This window comes from Miscanthus floridulus, chromosome 11, assembly GCF_019320115.1.
Source record: "Miscanthus floridulus cultivar M001 chromosome 11, ASM1932011v1, whole genome shotgun sequence".
Taxonomy (NCBI): Eukaryota; Viridiplantae; Streptophyta; class Magnoliopsida; order Poales; family Poaceae; genus Miscanthus; species Miscanthus floridulus.
Window position 1 is genome coordinate 52526645 of NC_089590.1, and position 6000 is coordinate 52532644.

Here is a 6000-nt window from a genome sequence, read left to right on the forward strand (position 1 = left end):
CGCGTGTTTAGTTTAAGGATGTTAGAATTTTGGGTTACTATAGCATTTTCGTTTTTATTTGACAATTAGTGTTCAAACATGGACTAATTAGGCTCAAAACGTTCATCTCGCAATTTCCCATCAAACTATGCAATTAATTTTTTTTATCTACATTTAATGCTTCATACACGAACCATAAACATTCGATGTGATAACTCCTGTTGCACTTTTTAGTATTTTAGGTTGGAACTAGACATGGGCTAAAATGTTCAGGGGGCTGGAATCAATCGATTGTTCATGCGACCTCTATACAATAGTCTGTATCTGGATAATAATTTAGGCTCGGTTTAGATTCCAAAAATTTTAGATTTTTTTACTGTAGCACTTTCGTTTTTATTTGGTAATTAGTGTCTAATTATAGACTAATTAGGTTCGAAAGTTTCGTCTCACGATTTCTCACCCAATTGTGCAATTAGTTTTTGTTTCGTCTACATTTAGTACTCCATGCATGCACCGCAATATTTGATATGACGGGTACTGCACAAAAAATTTTAGGTTTTAGGGCATCTAAACGGGCCTTAGGCCTTGTTTAGTTCCCTTCAAAATTCCAAGTTTTTTCACTCTCTCTCCATCACATCAATTTTTAGCCGCTTGTATGGAGTATTAAATGTAGGTAAAAAAATAACTAATTACACAGTTTAGTTGAAAATCACGAGATGAATCTTTTGAGCCTAGTTGGTCCACGATTGGACAATATTTATCAAATAAGACGAAAGTAGTACTATTCATCAGGTGGCCTTAGTATCACGTCGGGACCCTTGAAGCAATTATGTCAAGCACTGTACATTTGCAGAGAAACGTGTGGAGAGTATCTCAGCGCGTATTCAGTTCTCAAAATTTCAAAAAGTGCTACCGTATCTATCACATTGAATGTTTACGGCCTGTGTATGGAGTATTAAATGTAGACGAAAAAGAAAACTAATTGCACAATTTGGTAGAAAATTGCGAGACGAATATTTTGAGCCTAATTAGTCCATATTTAAACACTAATTATTAAATAAAAACGAAAGTGCTACGATAACCCAAAATTCCAACTTCCTAAAACTAAACCCCCTCTCGCTGCTGTTAATAAATGAAGTTCCTTGATTGACAAACACTGCTAGCATTTTCCGCCCCGACTGCGTGGCAAACGTTTTATATGATTTTTTATTACAACGGCAAACAACACGTGCAAGGATGTTCACTGACGTTTTACCAGGTTCCAACAGGCGCACTGTATGCGAGCAGCTGTCCCGTCACGGACAGGAAAAGCACGTCAGAGATTTTGTGGTGCCAGATGAATGAAAATGACAGAGGAAAGTTCCGCAAGACACAAAAAACAGAAAGTGCTTGCTTACCTCGTTCGCCGATGAAAAGCAAAAATCTATTCTTCTTCATGCGAGGGTGTTGGTAGCTAGCCTAAAAATTAACACATCTTATGATAATGGAGCTAGCAAAATTCAAGCAGTCGGATCTATCCACCTAATTATTTAATGTATTAGCTCGAAAAAAACTAGTTAACAGCTAAATATTAACTGGATAATAGGTGAGACATTAGTTGACCTATTGATTGATAATCCAAACATGATCTCAGTATTTTTTTTATACAACAGCATGATCTCAGTTAAGCTAACTAGTAGCATGAGATAGATCCAAATAAACCCTAAGATTTTTTTACTTATTTATATTAGAGCAATAACATAATCATGTAATGGATTTTTTTAAAAGCAAAATTATACAGTGTCCGACAAAAATATGCTATTATTTTATTGAATCAATGTTTTACAAGCAACATTTAATACTACCTCAGGTTAGTTTAAAGTTATGATTTCACACAATGAAACAAATTAGAAAACAAGCTACTTCCTCCATTCCGAAACATATATTCCTAGTTGTATCAAACACATCTCCTTATCCCATAGAGGTGAAAAATAGATGAGATGTTTCACAGAGGTCATGTCAGATTGTAATCTCCATGACTTAGGATATACAAGACTGCCATGGACGTATGACAATAAACAAGGGGGGTCCTAAAAACGTTTAAAGTCGACTTGACAGGGTTGTAGCTTGCCTAACCTAGTCTTTTGGCACTCACAGATGCTTCCACATTCCAGGTTTTCGGTCTGTTCATCTACCTCTCTTGCTCAATTTGTTAAAATCACATGCACATTGGAAGTTTAAGCAATGTTACATATATGAGGCCTTTTGGGAGAGAGAATCAACTCTAGATGATACTAAAAGAAGTTTGGCAGAGGAGGGGGTGAGAATCCAGGGCAAATCGCATCAACGCTACAAGGGGTTATGACGTACCTCAAAACCTAGAGTGAAAACACAATAGGGCCAAATCCAAAGAAATTGAACAATTAAAATGACTAGAAGTCCTGGCAACAAAATATGACACCAGCAACCACAAAGAAGCAAAAGGCTCCTAGCTGAGATGGAGGAATTGCTATACAGAAAAAGAAATTTTATGGCAACAACACTCTAGAGCCCTATGGCTTAAAGGAAGGAGATAGAAACACCTGATGTTTCTGTTGCGAGTAATTGCAAGTAGAATGTAAACAGAGACAAGAGGAATGACAAATGAACTCGTAGTTTATTCCATTGATCATAGGTGCTATTTATACATAGTCAGGGAGAGGTTACAAGGAGGAAACTCTCCCGTCAAGCAACCACGACGCACGTCCCATGGTGGTGGGGAGTTTCCCGTTTGCATGCGGTCAAGACGGGGAGAAGCTCCCATGTACGAGAAGAACGTGCGGTTGGGCTTTGACGAGGGGAATCCCAGGAGGCGGTTGAGATCACCCCTACGTGAAGATATTTGTAACACTCCCCTTGATCGAATCTGTCCTTGAGATCAATGAATGGTATTGTTCCTACAAAAATTCATGTAGGATAAAAATGAGGAATAATACAGGTAGATATGCCATTAAAACTCCTTAAACCCCAGTGGGAAAACAAGGAGAAAGATATAGCATATAATGATTATTGCCTCATTGTAAACTTATACGAGAAAACCTTTTCAGGAGAAAACTCGTGTATAGTTTAGAGGACAATATATGTCTTTGATATCCCTTAAAAAACCCTATAGGGAAAACAAGGAATATGACATATGCTTATGTTAATGTTGCCTCATTAAAAACTTTATATGAGAAACCTTGTGAGGAAAAACTCATAAAAGAAAAAGTGCAACATGATGCTTTAGACAAGCTAACATCTAGGAGATTTTTCCCCCTGAACCTTGCAAATCTCTACATCATCGCATACCAATTCTTTTAACACATTTCTCAAATGAGGAAGCTGGTAGGGACTTAGTGAACAAATCAACGAGATTATCACATGATTTGGTTTGCAAGATATTTATTTCTCATTTCTGTTGTAATTCATGAGGATAAAAACAATTTAGTAGAAATATGCTTGGTGATGTTGCTTTTGATATAACATATCTCCATCTGTGTAACACAAGCCACATTATCTTCATAGATAATGGTTGGTGAATCGATGACACCAATACCACAAGACTCTTGTATGTGGTTAATCATTCTGCGAAACCAAACACATTCACATGAGGCCTCATATAGTGCAACTATTTCAGAATGATTTGTGGATGTAGTCACCAAAGTTTGTTTGGAAGACTTCCACAAAATGGTTGTTCCATTGTGTAAAAACACAAAACCTGTTTGTGATCTGCCATTGTGGAGATCAGATAAGTATCCAGCGTCAGTGTATCCCACCATATCAGAATTTGGGTCCCTTTTGAAAAATAGTCCAAGATCTCTTATGCCATTAACATATCTGAGGATAATTTTTACTCCTGTCCAATGTCATTTGGTAGGAGCAGTGCTATGTCGAGCTAGCAAGTTCACTACAAATGCAATATTAGGCCTAGTGCAATTTGCAAGATACATGAGTGCTCCAACGGCACTAAGATATGGAACATAAGGTCCCAGAATTTCCTCCCCCTCATCCTGTGGTCTGAATTGGTCAATCTCCATTTCTAAAGACCGAACGACCATGGGGGTTTTGGATGGATATGATTTGTCCATATTGAATTTCTCCAATACTTTCTGGATATAGGCATATTGATGCACAAAAATCCAGTCAGAAGGTGCTCAAGCTATAGGCCTAAGCAAAATTTGGTGTGACCTAGATCCTTCAACTCGAACTCCATCTTTAGATTATTGCATGCATCATCAATATCTTGTTGGTTGCCAATGATATTTAAATCATCAACATACATAGATATAATGCAAAATCCTGTTTGGGACTTTTTGATGAAGACACATGGATAATCATCATTGTTAGTGTATCCCTTCTGCAGAAGGTATTCACTAAGTCAATTGTACCACATCCTTCCCGACTGCTTTAAGCCATAGAGTGACTTTTGAAGCTTTACACAATACATGTTGCGACTTGCGTTTTGATTTGGTATAGAGATTTTGTCAGGAACCTTCATATATATGTCCGAATCAAGTGACCCATAAAGATATGCAGTTACTACGTCCATCAATTGCATAGATAGATGATTTTGTACTGCCAGAGATATAAGATATCAGAATGTTATTCCACTCATAACTGGAGAATATGTCTCACTGAAATCAATGTCGGGTCTCTACGTGAACCCTTATGCTACAAGCCTCGCTTTGTATCTCACCACCTCGTTGTTCTCGTTCTGTTTTTGGATGAAAACCCATTTGAATCCCATAGGGAACACTCTTAGAGGTGTAGGTATTGCTTGAGAGAATACCTTCCTTTTAGAGAGCGAGGATACTTCTGCTTGGATTGCATCCTTCCATTGATTCTAGTCCGAGCGCTTTTTGCACTCTACCATGGTCTTAGGATCTGGATCATTTTGAAGGAGTTTAGCAACCATTGCGGAGAAATAAATGTCGACAATTGTAGTCTTTCGGTCATATGAGTCTCCAAACTCGAGACAATTTATGGAAATTTCATGTACACTTTCTGATGCATCGTCATCTCCCAAAATGGTTGCATCAGGGCATTTCGATGTCCCAACATCAGTAATTGAGTGCACTGTTGACGCAGGATGTGAAGGTTGAACCTCCATAGGGTGTCTCTCAACTTGAGGTTGAGTTGCATTTACTGGGTTGGAAGATTTGTTCTTCTTTTTCCTTTGCTTGCTAGAAGCTGCATCCGTGGAAATAGCCGTACTTCTCCCCCTCTTACTTGAGAGTTGAGTAGTTTTATTTGGTACCTCTACTCTTTCTGACGCATTTCTCATAGGATTATAGGATTTTGTAACACCCCTATAATCACTAAATGCATTTGGCGTATTATTTGCAATGTGTTGCAAATTAATGATTTTCTAAACTTGGAGTTCAGTCTCTGAAGTATGTGGATTAGAGTTGGAGATGTCTGTGGCATCACAATTAATTTCCTGGCATTCTTTGTGGTTGTTGAATTCTCCCCCTGATACCGAGAAATGATCTTCATTGAAGATACAATCAGCGTACTAGGCCATGAATAGGTCCCCTGTGGTGGGCTCTAGGTATTTTATGATCAATGGAGATTGATATCCCATATAGATCCCCAATTTCCTATGTGGGCCCATAGTTGTACGCTGCGGTGGTGAGATCGGTACGTATGTAGCGCAACCGAACTTTCGTAGATGGGAAATGCTTGGGGGATTTCCATGTACTAGTTGCAATGGCGAGGTTGCATGGTATGCAGTTGAACGCAATTGAATCAAGTCAGCAGCATGTAAGACTACGTGACCCCAACATGAGATTGGTAGATTGCAATTCTGTAGTAATGGTCTTGTAATAAGTTTAATTCTCTTGATGAGAGATTCAGCCAACCCATTTTGAGTATGGACATATGGGACTGAGTGCTGAACTTGAATTCCTAAGGCCATACAATAATCATTGAAGGCATGAGAGGAAAATTCAGTGGCATTATCCATTTGAATTGACTGGATTTGATGTTCAAGATGCTGCGCTTTAAGTTTGATAACTTGAGCGA